At 32.3% G+C, this 17,759-nt stretch overlaps 1 protein-coding gene and 1 long non-coding RNA gene across 4 annotated transcripts in view; one reads left to right on the plus strand and one right to left on the minus strand.

The window, feature by feature from the left end:
- Positions 1–17,759, plus strand: part of LOC119066421 (protein jim lovell) — a 131,069-nt gene that overhangs the window by 12,759 nt on the left and 100,551 nt on the right. Inside the window, exons 2-3 of one of the 3 annotated variants that reach the window (XM_037168894.1) lie at positions 14,103–14,428; positions 14,662–15,272. The gene's annotated coding sequence lies outside the window, so the exon portion shown is untranslated. Of the gene's footprint in view, positions 1–13,139; positions 13,274–14,102; positions 15,273–17,759 lie in introns of those variants that run through there. The other 2 variants (XM_037168895.1, XM_037168893.1) reach the window with 2 other exon arrangements.
- LOC119066424 overlaps positions 1–17,759 on the minus strand; it is a 99,507-nt gene that overhangs the window by 7,636 nt on the left and 74,112 nt on the right. The gene's annotated exons all lie outside the window — the stretch shown is intronic.

Consider the following 17,759-nt stretch of genomic DNA (forward strand, 5'->3'; position numbering starts at 1 on the left):
TGGTCTCTATAGTACGACATGTATTTTTCGGTCGATACCCGTCACACATTCACGCATATAAGGAGAATAGTGCGATATACAAACGTTACAGTATTGATCAGCTGAAGCAAAAATTTCAGCTAATTCGATTCAAGAAGTCGCCTCAGGTAAATCTCTGATTTGCTAAAAACCCCATCTTAGCATGCGCCAGGGAAAATTCCATTAGGACTGTACTTAAAGAAAATCAACTTGGTGTAGCTACTGACATTTCAGTCCTTCTTGTACAGTGGAATATCAAATATATTTTTCATTATTCGACTTTGTCGTAATAACCATTTAGAGACTGCATGCCTATCATCATTATAATGATAAATCTAGTCCCTCGATTGTTTAAACAATCACTACAAAATCTTATACTTCATTCGTTTGAATTTACATTTTACTATGTAAGTCCGCTTCAATTGGTGGCCATCAATTATTATTTTTGTCGTTGTTGTCGATAACAGGTTGGAATTTGGTCGTGACTGTCGGCAGTCTTTTCAAGTTTCAGGCACGGAAGATTAAAAGAAAAATAAATAAAATCTTGTTTTGATGAGAAGAAAGTTGTGGAGATTGCAGGAAATGTGAAATTTGTACCAAGAAAATACATTAAAAGAACACAAATTTCGGTCAAGATACAAATACGACAAATAACTTAAAGATCGTGCAAAACCCAAGCACATTTGAAAGCTACCAAGAAAGCTAGATTTCTCTAATTTTGTAGTAATTGGCCCCGTTCTAGTCTCATAAAATATCAAATTTTTGCCAATTTGAAAAGGAGTTTTCCTTTTCGTTTCTGGCGCGATTTAACGAAGATTTTATCGCAAAATTCCTGGATTAAGGGAGAATAGTGTAAATGCCTTGTGGAACCAGTGTATATGACCACAGCCACATATTTTCGTTTTACTTTTTTTACTATACCAAAATCGAGAATGAAAACATTTTTTTACGTGTTCATATTAAAGCAGAGAGGTAAAGTGAAGCCATTTCCACCTAAAAAAAATGTGATTGCTAATGGTTGCACATGCACATCGACACATATATGTGTTCCAATGTCCATATTCGAATTTTTAAATTGCATTGTAATTTATATTAGCATCCAATATCTTGATATATATCTCAATACTGAACAAATAACGTCACGTACAACATCCATCATATCGTGTATACTTAAAATGTGGAAAATTATAAGCTCAAGACAATAAGACCATGAAAAAAAATATGTTCGCATTCGGTTGTCGGTGTGTAGACACATTACATTAAAACTGAAAACATCTCCGATTGTGATGTGTTTCAAATAATTTAATATTTAATCGGCAAATTTAAAATTCAATTTTTAGTAAGTCTAATTGATTTCCATGCGATGCGTGTGAACAAACAAAATTGATGTTTTGCTGCTATTTTGCAACATATAAAAAAAGACGGCAACATCATGCACACCAAACCAATACAGAATGGATGAAAATTTATTTTTTCTGTTGCTTACAATGTTATTATGCTATTCACTCCGTGTTTTGGTAGGTATGATACGTAAACGATCATATATTTTCACATGATTACTGGTATTATGTTTTGATATTTGTCAGGCTCGCACTGTCACTCTTCATCTTTATTATTATAACGTTACTGACTTAGATTATGCTCTTTATAGATTCGAGAATGTTAATCATAATATTATCTAAAATAAAGCGAGATTTCAATTCATTCTAAAACGATCGTTTTATGACAGTCTGTAATAGATATTCGGCTTCGCCTCGGATCAACAAACTTCACATGAGAACTCGACTTTTCATTTTTCTGAAAATTTAAATAGAACTAAAAGTTCTAAGGACTTTAGGAGAAAATTCACAAATTACGTTCAGGAGGGAAAGAGAGTCTCACAAAAACTTACGCTTCATACATTTTAGCGTAGAGTGGTCCGAAATTCATTTTTTTGCGTGCGTAATTTGTAAATGGTTCGTAAGAAATCCATAATTTAAATTTTAATCTTCTTGTCACTTTACTTCAAGATGGTGACTAGTACAGCGAACAAATGTTACAAATGATAAGTATTATATCGAGTTAGTCTCACGACAAACATAGAGGTACACAAAGCAAAATAGAAGTTCATTGTGTATTACTGCCTTTTTGTAGTGAGACCAACGATATAATCATTGAATCTATTACTTCTTTTGTTTAAAGTAATTATGGTCCATAATTTACGGGTGAGAATATCTAACGTAAACTCAATTTTTTCAGGAGTTGGATTTTCTTAGATTTTTCGATCAATGAGAAGTAACAGACACACATAGCTTGACAGGAACTTTTTAAGATATCACGTTGAATGACTTGACTGAGGATTGGCACGATATGTTGATGCTTCAATAATATCTTCAAGAACACAACTGTTCTAGTTGACTTCGTACTGAGCGCCATTCAATGACAAAATTAATTTCATTAATTCAACTCCTTCGTTTAAAGTAATCTCTAGTGTTTGATACAGATCTTTTACTTCCTATATGCCATTAAACGACATGTACTTTGACTGTAAGACTTACAGTGTAAGTCAACGATTTTTTGTTTTAAGGGTAAAAATTGAGGCCAGAATTTAATAAAACATTTCATTCGAGCTAGTCTCCACTTAAAACCCTTGAGGATTTATATTGAGAAGGTCGTGACTTTCGTGGAAATTTTCATTGTAGCAATGGTTGGCAACCTGAAAACACCGTTTCATCGCCCTAACTTCCAAAAGTTTTGGTTTCTTAGATTTTATTTGTTTATCGCTGTACGTCCAGCGAGTGACGTTTAATTTTATGTCCTACATATTCTGAGTTACGTGCATATAAGGGTATAATAGTTATACGCACGTTGAGTAGAGACAAAAGTTTATTAATCTTGGTATGTATAGGAAAAAGTACCAGATTTGTTCAAATTAAGTTAACTTACAACTTTGACACAAAAATGACTGACACAAGAATCGCTCGAAAATTCTTTCACAACAAAAATCTCTATTTTGGTTGACGCAGCAACATTGTCAATTTCTACCATGTAAAGTTGAAGCCTGACCTTTCGCTATTTTCTGAACAAATGTTTTTCCGTCAATCTTTGCATCCGTGAATGTCATTGTTAGACCATGAAAACTATAGCACGCATTAAATTTATCTTCTTTTTTTTTGTTATTGCATTGAAAACAGTTATGAATTATGATCCAGCACAAAGTAGTCACATCGCTGAACTTTGTATGCTATAGTTTTGTAGTAAAAAAGAAAGGCAAAAGACAAGAAAAGAAAATGAAGCGAATATGACAACAATATTATAGCGGTCATAAGTGAAATGAGTGACTTCTCTCTATATATAATTTCCAACTAGTGTATCCAACACTCGTATAAAATTATTGCTTACAAGTGAAACAAATAAGAAACGTGAACATAAATAATTTTTTTTTCTTCTTTATTGTATTTCAAATAAAACTTATACCATTCGCTTCGCATTAAAACATCCATTCACATCAAAACGTGTATATGTCGTACATACATATATATAAAATAATATTTCTAACAACAAAACGTTTGGCTAAAAGAAGTGAAATGTTTATTTAAGTAAAGAAAAAAAAATATTTTGTTATATTTTGACGACAAATATCAACCAATAAGAAACGATTGTAGCACATTTATGAGCACCTCCCACTAATATGTGTTCATGTTTTATGTGTGCGCTATACGAGTTAAGCTATGTCATCCCATGCTCATATACGGTGTGCCCCGTTACTTTACATCTTCATTCCTTCACATATATTTTTCAAATACATTTTCGACTGCCACGTCTTTTTATGGTACTTTTACTTGAAGAAAATATCTTACACTGTCATGTATATACATAAACACTCAGTGTGTTTTTCGTAAAGAAAATCGTCTTTATGGGTATAAAACAGTTATGTGTACCATTCCCGCATGTATGTACCAAACATACGTATGTATTTTTACATATATACGAAAAGTTTATGTCGTATCAGCGATTTGCAAGTATGCCACTTGATGGAATGGAGCAATCGCATATAGAACTTATGTCGTAGAGGAGTTTTTGCTCCACAAACTGTGTATAAACCGTTCACATATTGTGAACTCTCGGTACACGTATGAGCAAAAGCAGAAAATAGTGTGTTATATATCTCGCACAAACCCGAAATTGTATACTATATTCACAATATTCACTGGCTGGATGCTCGGTGTGTACACACATCCAGCGAAGGGTATAGAGAAGAAGAAAAATAAAACTCCAACTCGTTGTTCTATATAATATTATTGTGAGGGAAACCGATGAGAAAATGAGAAAATATACGAGAAAATCACAAGACACACACATATCGGAGGACCGAGACGGAGACGAGTCAATGCGCGAAAATTCATAGATATACATGGAAAAAAATCCATCATATAACACGAAACACAATACGAAGCAGAAGAGTTAAAAACATGCCGACACACACAAACCGAACGTATTTATGTATATATGTTGTATGCCGAATGAGTGTATACCCGTGTATACACGTTACACATTCTCAATGACTCCGCCCATAAATTAGAGGTAGGGGTGATTATCGGAAATAAGTGGGGCATTGTACAGTCACAGAAACAAACAATACATCACATTGGTAAAATGTAAGCACTTTCTATTTGTATAAATATATTATGGAAAATGTGATATTTTTGTTGTTACATAAAAAGGGCTAAACGGCACCCCCATGTCATATGTATATGTTGTTCGGGTACACATTTTATGCTTATATTTTGTTGAAAACTTTGTTTTAACTGTGATCCAGCGATGTTGTCTATATGGATAGATATTTGATTGCTATATCTGTATTTTATGGAAAATGTTACCATGTTCGATGATTTAATATTTCGATATATGGCACAAAACGTTTTCTATTCAGCAACTTGTTATCTTGTTTCGTTTTCGTAAGTAAGTTTTGTAATTATTCAGATATATATTTATATTAGTGCACAATATTAATGCTTTCCAAATTATAAAACGTAATAATGGGAAAGACGTCATATTACAGTTTTAGCAGAAAAATGGTTCGTTGGAAACTTATACATAAATCAATAAAACATTTTCGGTCGGAGTATTTATATATTGATGAAAAGGCTTTCAATGAAAATCAGTAGAATTCGATGCTTAATGAAAATGAATGAATATATCAAGTCAATGAAATTAATTCACTTCGCACCATTAAAAGATATTTGAAAGGTTGAACACTGAACCATTTATTTCAGTCGGTTCAAATCCTCAAGATGAACGCAAATGTCGCATAGGAATTTTAATGATTGGTTGGTTTTAATGATGCTCAACACTTCATTTTTCTAGAATCATTTAGGTGTTGTGCGTTATCAGTGGAACAAAGAATTAACTCACTGTAACTACGCAATGATTGTGATGAGTTTGGCAAAGGGGCCCTTGCCCTCTTATCTTAATATAAAACACTGCTGAGACCACGTGCTGTGTGACTAATTTACGATGTCTATTGAAATAAATGTAACATTATATAGTAGGGACTATTTTTGGAGAAAAAAACATTTTCCCAATTTTTCCCAAATTAATTTTCCCAAAAAAATATTTATTTTAAAGTTCGGAAAAATGTAAGAAAATTAGCAAAAATATGGGAAAATACTTTTCCAAAAAAAGTCCCTAATCGTTATTAAGGGAATAATTTAGCAGTCAGTATTCCGCTAATTCTACTAATTGCTTGCTGTAACTTTCTTATTTCAGGGGGGTCAGAAAAATCTGTGTTCACTCAATTTGAAAGATGATTTGTGAATAATCCGACGACTTTCATGTCACTTTAAGCAGCTAAATCTGCACTAGAACCATAAAGAATCATGATAATCTCTGAAGTTATCTCCTTTTCTGAAATTATTATCTCAACTCGAAATACATGCACAGGTTGAAAATTGTGTAAGAAAATGTTAGTCGACTTTCATGATTCTTTATGGTTCTAGTTGCACATGAAAGTCAACTAACATTTTCTTACACAATTTTCGACCTGTGCATGAATTTCGAGTGCTGTAACTTTCTTATTTCAGGGGGGTCGGAAAAATCTGTGTTCTCTGAATTTGAAAGTTGATTTGTGAATAATTTGACGACTTTCATGTCACTTGCAGGAAAGTCACTTAAAGCAGCTAAATCTGAACTAGAACCATAAATAATCATGATAATCTCTGAAGTTATCTACTTTTCTGAAATTATTATCTCAACTTTTTTGTTGGTTTTATATCCAGAACTCATTTTTTATCTTTCTATGGCAAGCTAAACAAACACCTACCTAATACAATTTATTGAAGGGCGAATTCAGTTGCCGTCTATAATTTGGTCCTGTATATTTAAATTACGTAATTGAGTTGAGATCTTGGATGAAACTGAACCGAACTAAAAAAAAATGTGTCGGCCTAAATATTCGTGATGGCACAAATGTTTGTGTTACAACGAAAAACTGAACGAATTTCAAAAAGCACAAATATTGTAGGGATGGGAGGCGTTCAAAATTATCGATAATATCAATCGAAAGAAATTATCGATAATCGATTAATCATATCGTTATCGATAATTTAATAAATCAAAATATCGAAATTCGATAATTATCAAAATGTCGATAATTTGATATTTATCCGAAAATTCATGATAATATACCGATATATCGGAATATATCGATAAATATCGGATTTTCGGACCGAAATATCGAATTATCGATATCTTGATAATTATCAAAATATCAATAATTATCGATTATCGATATTTTTTTGATAATTTTCGATAAAAAAAAGTCGATAATTATCGATTATCGATAATCGATAATTATCGATAATCATTATAATTATCGCCCATGCCTACAAATATTGTCAACACAAAAACTGGCACTATCTTAAACGGGGTACAAAATTACAAACTTTGATATACGTAGTAATTCACTAAAGCTGCACGCCGAATTACGTGTCAGCATTTTTATTTTATTTGTAGTTCATGACATGAACTTCATGTGCAAAGTTTTGTACATAACTTGTGATAAAAGTGAAAGGTCACGTTTTAAAGCTATTATGTACCTCGACATCGCCTCGTATCAACTCACGAAAACTGAACTTTTCATCAAACATAAATATTGTATGTGAACTGATATAGAAAAATATTGATTTTCGTCTGCAAATGACGGTGGTTCAAAAACAATGAGACATTAGTAAATAATTTGAAACGCTCAGTGTCCTGCTACAGCTAAATCTCCAGCTGGTCCACAAACACAATTTTTATATAATAAACAATCAAAAAATAAACTAAACGGTGTGTGCATAATAAAGGAGCTCAGTGAAAAGGCATGTCATTGTGGTCGCTATTAGATTGCTTGCCAAAAAAAGTGCCTTCGGACCAGCTGGTACATGAATTCATCTGGAGAAGAAAAAGACTGCACCTTTGTTAAGGAAACAAATGATAAAGAAAAATTTCTGTTGATGATGAGAATGATGTCTTTGGATGTTGTCATTCTTTCAAAGTTCATATTTTGAGACCCCAGTACGGTATCAATTAACTTCAATTAGTAGTATAAATTAGCCAAACCAGCTTGTAAAATAAAATAAATGTCCTAATGTTATTGAAAGTTGGCAAAAAAAGATAACGAAATATCGTTCGTAAACGGTGACTGCATTGCGATATTACCATTAAGCCTTTAATCTTTAGTCTTTAACGCATTCACTTGAAATGTACCGAATCCTGACATTTTGCTAAACCCTAAATGTCAGCCCTTCCAAGTGAGGGCGTTTTCGATTGTAATACTTCAATAGTCTCAGCATAAATTTTACTAAAGCACAAAAATAAACATTAGCCCGAGCTTCTGAATGGATTAACAACAGAGTCATCTTACCAATTTTTCATACGCATCAGAAATAACCATCGTTAGGAGGATTTTATGAAAGAAATGATTGCTGATCTTGTGGGTTCAATCATCCGGGTTCAAATCCGGTGTCAGACAGTTCCACATGGATTTTTTTTTTGCGATAATATCGTATGTTGTCTAAAGCTTCACAATTTGCAGTATCTGTAGCATCTGAATGATTTGTATTACGTAGTAACACAAACACGACAAATTTGTATGCATATATCTAGCCTACAATTAGGCGAAATATCAATTAACCACCTAACTTTACTTGTATTCGGTGGTTAAGAGAAATGACCCTTTGCAAAGTTGTAGCCTACATTTGGGCGGAAAAATATTCGTTTTTTGATGATTTCCCTGAACCAAAATCGTTGGTTTGAAAAAGTAAAACCATCAAAGCACGCAAAAACGTGTTACTTTTAAAGGAAATATTGGTTTGTGGGTGATAACTTATCCACCTTTGCAGATTACATAAATTTACACAATCTGTACTGGTTTCGGGGCAAAATTTTTATTATTTTAATGATAATTTTGGACTCGCATTCTTTTGAAAAAAGTACGACCATCGTTTGGTGTTAAAATGTGTTAGTTTTCAGGAAAAATTTAAATGTTTGTGGTGATGTTACCAAACTCCGAGAAAACTCAAAATATTTGTCAATTTTCGAGAAATATTGACTTTTTTTAGACTGAGGTTACAGCACCACAAACATTTTTTTACTGAAAACTAACTCACATTTTAACACCAAACGATGGTCGTAGGCACCCATAATGTAGAAACCAATTAGGCATGTGTAGATTCCTCTTAAGTTATCACTCAAAAACCAATTGTACCTTTAAATGTACCACATTTTTGTGTGCTTCGATAGTTTTACTTTTTCAAAAAAAAAAAAAGATTTTGGTTCAGAGAAATCATCAAAAATCAAATATTTTTCCGCTTAAATGTAGGTTTAAATTTGCAGTGGTCCATGACTCGAATGACGGTAACCTAAATATGATGAATTTCTATTCATATATCTAGCCTACATTTAGGCGAGATATCTATTAAGCATCTAAATTTACTCAGATTAGGTGGTTAAGACAGTGGGTCAGACTAAACTTGTTTTTGGCCGTAAAAGGTTGCTAGTGACAAACAAAAAATGACACTCGCGGAATTTTGAAAACCGACACATTTTCTGTTTCGTGATTTTTTATGAATTATTCATGTATAGAGAAATCATAGACTCAAGTAAAACACAGAAACAGAAAATGTGTCGGTTTTCAAAATTCCTTGTGTGCAGGAAAATTTTGTGGCCAACTGTCATCGTTGTTAGATGAATTAATTGTTATTACATCAATACTTTATGAGCTGATCTAATTCGGGGTTGTCGGATTTGGTCAAATAATTATTTGAGCGAATCCGACAACCCCGATATTAATTGATGTTCAGCACCGGTAAATTTGAACCATCATGATTCACTAGTCATCGGTTTTTTCCAACTTATATATTATTTAACTTTTTAATTCTGCTAAAATTTAAACTTTACGTTGCAGCCGGATACTGCTTTTTAAGCGTCACTAAAAATCATCTAATCCAACAATTATATACCGTTGTCATTAGCTAACAATTTTTTTCTTAAAATATATTTATCTCTAAATCGATTTTTTTTTACATTTGTGAACATGTCAATTACTTGTAGATCATTTTATCTGATCTATCAAAATAAAATATTGGCGTGAGAATGGTTTTTTTTCTTTCTTTCATCTTATTCTGTAAGCACAATGATCATATGTGTAAACAATACAATTTAAAGAGATGTTATTTATTACATACAACTTACTAAACAATACTAAACCTTTACATGGAAACTTACAACATGATTTCCAAATAAATTCATAAAACATTAACTCCAATTTGATCAGATTGAACTCATTTATCCGATCAATTCCATTTCACACACCAATCATCCCATTATAAGATCTCTTTTTTTTAAATAACAACACAGAATAAAAAAAACTATCCATGACACGTGCATTATAACCAATTTTATCTGTAAAAAATCATTATTCATATTTCTTCAATAAATTAAACTATTCTTATTCCCCGTCCCGTCTCTTACAATATGTATAATATCTCTTACGGATTTCTCTCGATATATCTGTTTGTATAGAGATTTTTATTTTGAAACTCATATGAGCGATTGAATGGACTTCACCAAACATATTTATCGAAATAATAAATATTTGATCGATGGTCAAAGATTTATAATTAGAACGGAATTCCCTTGTCAGAAACCATCACACAATATGATTTCAAACAAATAAATATATTTGTTTTGAATTGTCTTTCATAAGCAAATCATCGAATGGAAAAAAAATTGTTGGAGAGACCAACGAAATGATTTGTGAGGGCTATTTCTTGTGGTTAGTGGTTAATAAGAGCCCAATTTAGGAGTTCTGGTTTAAAAAACGAAAACTTAAGCTTTCATAAACGGCAAGTACTAGTAGTATATTGCGGTGTAGACCATAAATCTACTACTTCCATTGTTTAAACCATTTTTACAGTGTTTCATCTAGATTCTACTACTTCATTGGTTTGGCCACGTCTTTTTCTGTATAAAAAAGCGTTGTGTATAGGTAATTGCTTTTGCTTACTGTTGTCATCGTTGTCGATAACAGATGTGGTGTGTCGTCCTAGCAAAACTATAATATTTCCATTTAATAAGTCTTTTAACTCACTCAATAGTTATTTTATGTTTTTCTTAACGCTTAACTACAAACATTGGCTATAACCACTTACAGATCGGTTTATATTTGTATTTGGAACAATAAAAAAATTAAATATTTTGATATCAAAACCTCCTAATCGCTTTCTCAAGAACGTTCAGGAAATTGAATTCTGAAGTTTTTTTTTGAATTTCTTGTAAGTTTACGATTTTTGCGCTTTTGTTATGTTACTCCTTAGTCGGTGGAAGTATGTAGCAAGAAGTGTCATTTGGTCAATACCCTCAAATGTCAAATGCAACTTCATTAAATGATCTGATTGTATGCATAATTGCAATCAGACCTGACGTTGAAATGATCACTGCAAAATTAAAACATAAATCACTAAACTCAGCTCAAAATAACTCTTTACTTTTCGTGGGCAGCTACTACCTTTACCTTTCTCTTGATGAAAGCATAGCAAATGATTAGATGAAGAACGTGGAACCAATAAAACTGTGGAACGATAAACACGTAAAAGCTTGAGTTTAGTTATGTCTAAGATAGATATGAAGGGTATCGATGTCGAAGGGAGTAAAAATAAATTGACAGGAACCTGGATATTAATCCTTTATTCCAAATCCCTCCGTTCCTTTGTTTATTAAAAAAAAAAAAACTTAAAAATGTTTCCTTTACAAATGTGGATACACAATAGTCATGAGTACAGTTTAAATTGGGACATTCCTTGATCGGCGGACGCTTGCAACGTGAGTCTTAGGCTAATCTATTGGTCCTTTTCAGGAAAATCGTGAGACTGTCTAAATCGAGGTCCTTCAGATCCTCATCCTCAGGTTTTCCTAGCAGGTTAAGTCTGCTTCTCCTGTACCTGATGCAGTCACTAATTATGTTTCATCACTATGACCGCACTGACACTTTGGATTACTCTTTACACCAATATCATAGAGATGTTTCTTCAAGCCACAGTGGTCTGTAACTACTTCAACTACTCTCTTGATGTCTGGTCTGTTAAGGTTCAAAAGCTTCTTAATAAAGTCATTATATGGGGTTTTACAAAATATAAGTCTAAGATACTGCCGAAGAAAAATAAGAAGTCACAATTACAGACATATTCTCTTTATTCATTCCAATTTCATTACCGTGAACGTAGAATAATATCAATTCGATTGTCATCGTTGGAAATGTGACTTTTTTAATTTCTCCCTCCGTATTCCGCTCAAGACTCGCCGACAACGTTAAATCCACAATCTAGGCCTTTGGTCTTCGAAGTTGTGAATTGTCAGCCATTAAATACCACGAAATAGAAAATGAAAAGTTTCTTTTGCACGCAATATGATTTTAACGGTTCGAAAATTCGAACTTGAACACTTGATTGAGTGAGTATCATGAGGCACCAATTTAGTTTCTGTAAGATGTAAACGGATGCCTGCATACCTTCGTAACGACTATCCTAGCGCTAACACTTTTCGTCTTAAGTATTGTTGCAATGTTATTGGATTGATTGATTGATCTTATAAAAATACATATTCAAGAAAGTGGTCACAATTTCTAAAAATTAAGGCTCGAGGTATTAAAGAATTAAGGTATTCTCGATACAAAAGCAACGACAAATTTTTCATAAATGCCCACTCTCACTTCAGTTTCCGCAGCAGAAAAAGCCCTAATTAATTTTTTTTTGAAATATTTTGTTGGACCGAAACACCAGCGATCACTTTTCCATTGTGTACATTGCTTTAATTTCGAATTCGAGCTTAGAAGTTTAAAAAATCACCGCCGTTTTATCTATCTAACCGATCTTTTCTTCTATTATAATTTTCATCTTTTAAGCATAAAAAGATTTCATGAGCGCATATCTGTAATAATGGTTAATAACAATAATGTATCCATTCGTTTATTTATTTCATTTGTGGCCTGACTGTAGCATCCACATGAAAGGATATAATACATGTTACCATTAAGTGAGAGGTTTTTTTTTCTTCGTCTTTTATTTCATTTCATTTTTTTTTGTTGTGCTGTTTTCTTTATGGTTTTGTCCGAATAGATCTTTGAATCTCTATGGCAATTTTTCTCCCATTTTCAATGTTTAGTCAATATATTAAAAAGCGATCGATTCGTGATCGCGTGGTCAAACAACGATCACATGAATTGAGTTACTTTTTGTAACATGAAAACGGGCGATACACAACTCATGTAGTACAATATCGTCGTTGTATATATTTTATTGTGTATATGTTAGATCGGTTGTATAAAGAACATTTTTATGTAGTTTCTTTCACCCGAACCGATCTGTTGTTGCACGGTTGCTTTGTATGGATCGCGAGTATCGAGTATCGCGCTGTACATTATTATATTTTATGTTATGCCTCGCTTTGATATACCTTACAAAAAAGCAATCATCATTTAGTTATGAACGTTTGTTGCGCACACATCTCTCGCTAAGATTTGTATTTTGATTTTAAATATTTCTGTATTCACAACCGCGCGAAGGAGTTTTATAATTGTGGTATTTGGTTTTGCGGTTAAAACTTGTGATCGTGTTGTGATTGTGTTAGTATAGTGTCTGGTTAAGTTTTGTTAAAATGATCAAGAAACAATGTAGGATATTAGTAAACATCTGATCGAGCAGCTTTATAAGCCAAGGATTACCAATCATTGTAATGTGTAAGTTGTCAGCCCTTTAACTGAGGTGTTTGCTCCGCAATGTTGATTCTAAAAAGTTGTTTGAATGAAACATAACGCAAACTGTGAAAAAATGAAATTTTTAAAAGGTTTTAAAATAGTTTAGCAAGCGATTGCCGGATACACCTAAATTTGTGTGACAGCTGATTTTACAGCTGATTTTTTGAGAACTTTCTTATTATAAGAGAAAAGCTTGTTCAAATATTTTCTTAAACCTTGAAGTATTCTCTACGCCCAGTCATTTTTATGAACTTTTTAAGAAAATTTTAATTTCAGTAAACTGGTAGGTCATTTAACCATTTTACCACAGGAATCTATTACTTCTGTTTCTTAACTTTCTTGTTTGATGGAGTGTCTAGTACTTCATTAGTTTCAACGTAAATTTAGCTATAAAATGCAAAAGTCAGATTTCAACGTTATTTAAACGTCGTTTTCGTTAACAGATGAATGTGAAAAATCAAACTATTACAAACTATTTCTTACGGATCACTCGCGATAAATCGTCACCTTCAAATTGTAGATATATATTCCTAGCTTCAGGAGGGATCGTACTGTACGAAGGGTACAGGAAAGGTCTAGTATAAGCACTCCGGAAATTTTAGACTGTTAAATAGTTTCAATTTGAAAACAAATCCTAAAAGTTACAATTTTGAATGGCGAAAACTGATGAAGTACTGTCTGACGTCATTGTATGTTAAACAACTCTGTCGTTTTTCCCGTGCAACAATCTTCTTATATAATATACGAACAACAACCCAATGTTATTCATAACAATCATTTATAATCAATTTTTTTTTCTTCTTAATTACAGGTTGATCAACAAATTAACAAATATTTACGTAGCACGTAATGAACAATAACAGTGAAAGAATTGTTGAAAGCAAACAGAAATTAATAACAATAAAAAAAACGATATTCAAGTGTGGCAAAATAGTAACAATTCAAAGTATATAAAATCAATGTTAATGACACAGTTCTATCATAATAATTAAAAACATTAATTTAAAATCAAAAATAAATAATAAAAAAAACTTCTCCGCTAAATCATCAATAAAACATACGGGACGGCCCAATGTACAACAATATAATAAATTAACAATTAATACACATGAGCACGATCAAAAACTCACTCCATCGGTAAGCCTAATCACAATATAAATTTTAATGTGAGAAAATTGCAATGCAAATTTTTCAATTATTGTGATTAAAGCATTCATTTTTCTTTGCTACTTTTTTTTATTCATTTTTTTTTAAACAAAATGATTATCGTCGATTATGTGCTAATTGTTGTTAACATTGAGCAGCCATGACCGTTTTGAATAGTGCGTGCAATGTGCATACGTTTTTATTTATTTATTATATATTTTCAGCCAATTACGGTTCGTGTTTAACGATAACAGCGAAAAGTAAAAATGTGAACATTTTGAAGCTGTCTCTAAAAGTGTGAAAAAAACCAACGGAGAAAGAAAGAAAAATAACAGAAAATACAAAAAACCGTGGTGTGTATACGTTAAATGCCAAATAAAACGGTAATAAATAAAGTGCAAATAGCCAAGGGGTAAAAACTTTATGTTTTTTTTCATCGGTTAAGTGTTAAATATGTGCTAAGTGCTGCAGCCACAAATAAGATATATATACGAATATTACATGCAGAAAAAAATATAATTGTTGACTCGTTTAATGATACACTACAGTGTTCGGTGGCGACACGTTATTTAGACAGTAGAAGTAGTAGCTCCTTTTTTATTAAACGTAATCATACCCCGACATGTAATAAATATCAACATCAAAAAAACACAAAATAATATTTCAATATTAAACGGTGTGTTTAAAATTAAATTAAACAAATTTTTTCAACACTTCTCGTCAAATGCAAATTCGTAACATTTGAATGAACTACCGAGTTTTGTTTTGAATATTTGCTGAAATTGGATAAATGCAGAGGGAAAATCATATTACATTCTAGCATTCATACATAGAGGTATGTGATTATGTTGATTTTTTATTTTTATTTTCATTATTTTCTTTCGTTATTTTTCTGTTAGCATTTTATTAAATGCATTCAGTTAAAAATTGAAATTGTTTTTGTTTAACGAGTGTGTTGCAACGGCTGCACTTTATAAACGATTCTTCGTGTTTGTCATAATTACAGCCATTTTAGGTAAATTAGGTGAGAAAATGTCTAATATGCACTTTTCGTATAAATATATATTGTTTCGAAGTCTTTTTTTTTTCCTTTTAATATGCATGTTAACCGATATGGATTGTGTAATCGTAAAGGTATTTCAGTCGAAGCTTCGGGGTAAAAATATTGTTTATTTTTGAGCTATAATATTACAATGAATTGAAACGTGTGTACGGTCTACAATTTCTCAAACAAAATAACTGCATAGCATAAGCCACTTTTATCGGTCTATTGGGAATTTTGTTCAGTTAGGTCTTTCTCTTATTCCATATTTTTTATGTTAGTCTAGTCAACCACATGATTCACTGTTTTTTCTTCTTCCAAAGAAAAGCTGTTGTGTTGACTTAGAATTCGATTGGTTCGCAAAACTCGTTGTAGGACGATCTTCCAACGTTCGGTTGGTCGAAATCGGTATTTTTGCCGAGTCTATCATGGTGATTTTGATTTTGTGGGATAGTTGGAAGGTCCCACTAAGAAATACTTATCAGTTTACTGATTGTTCAGGGAAGCAACGTGGGCGACTTCACTTAGCACGGTTTTGAGCTCCTCTAGTAGTCCTCTATTCAAATCCGTAATCAATTTTTGGGTACCTCTCCATAAAACTTCTTTCTTTTTCAGGGGAACCGTGGTTTATTACTTATGGTTTAGTCACTGAACTTCAGTGTTAGTCTTTCACATATGGCGAAATAAGTATTTTTCGCAAATTGATACAAAAAAATCTTTTACTTCGTTTGTTTCAATACAATTTTTCATGTATGAGACCAACTTTGTCGCTCATGTTTTCCGCCAATTTTCATCCTGTCTTAGTTGTGAAAATCGTGGTCACTGCTTATATTATGTTATTTAGTATATGAAGGTCACAACACTTATAATACTGTTAAAGACATTTAAATACATTTTGTTTGGATGAGTGGATCGGATCAGCTGAAAAACAGCTGAAACAAAATGCGTCATTAATTTCAAAGTTGCCGACTCTTTCAAATCTGTATTGGAACCGTTAAAAATCACAGTTAGAAAAATCGAAAAACAACAACAAAAAAGTAGAATTACATGTGAAACGCTTGACGATTTCACTTCTTTCTCCATGTTTAATTTCGAATTAAAATGCACTTAACTTACAACTTTCTCAGTAAATCGAATTGAAACTTTTGCAACCTTTCGTCCAATCTGAATTCTTGCAACGAAATCTTTTCTCCAATTTTCTATAACGCAAACAGAGCTCATCGCTTATTTTCGTCGCCAATGACGTAACTGACCTCAGCCGACAACCCAGCATGATTTATAACAACCGATACTCAATGAACCTCACAACCAACTCAAGAAAGTGTTATTTATTATCGAGAAATTGTGATGAGTTTCCTAACTAGTGTTCAAAATCGTTTAGGACAAAAATTGTTCCTAACGCATGATAAAAGCCTTTTTTTAAAGATTTCGATTCCATACCTCGTCTCCGGCTCGATCTGGCAATTTCTCGTTAGCTAAAAATGCATTTTAGCATGCGTTTGCAAAAAAACCACTCTTAACCAGCAGCCTTTCACCGACCTGAATAATTATTGAATCCTTTACTTCTTTTGATTTAAAGTCGTTCTGTATAGAATCTTCTACTTCATTTGTTTTAACAAATATTTTTTTAAAATAAAAACTCAACATGTAGAGCTCATCGCTCAAGTTTGTCGTTACTGTCGATAACAGATGTCACGTGTAAGAAATCTTTTTTTGTTGATCAACCGAAAGATGCCGTAAAGAAATTTCGAGAAAAATGGGTTGTTAAAAAATACAAAGAGCCGATAAAAAAGGGTAATTTCGTACGAATGCTAAAAATTAGATATTTAAGAGCACTCTTTCCCCTGAATAGATGATATACACCCCCTCGAATTAAGATAAAACGTCATTTATGAATGGCCTCATAAACTTATTTGCAATTCAAATGGAATCTTTTGCCACTGTTCAAGTTAAAATCTTCCCAAAAACTCGAATATTACACTAGTGACGCTAACAATTTTGTCTCGTTTTAGTGGTTTAATCTTAAACACTTTTCCCATATTTGTTTCAGTCAAAAAACAATTTACTTCTCAAGTCACTGAACAATCTTTTCATTTAAAAATGCGAAAGTAATGTCTTGTATGCGATTCTTCCTTCAAACAGACAACAGTCAACACCATTCGTGTTGCTCTACCTGAAAACAAAGCAGCTGAATATGTATAAAAAGAAATCTTTCTGTCCGTAAGGCGTATAATTTCCACAGACATTTAAACAAATTGCATACACCAGATGATGACACAA

The sequence above is a fragment of the Bradysia coprophila genome, chromosome IV (genome assembly GCF_014529535.1).
Source record: "Bradysia coprophila strain Holo2 chromosome IV, BU_Bcop_v1, whole genome shotgun sequence".
Lineage (NCBI taxonomy): Eukaryota > Metazoa > Arthropoda > Insecta > Diptera > Sciaridae > Bradysia > Bradysia coprophila.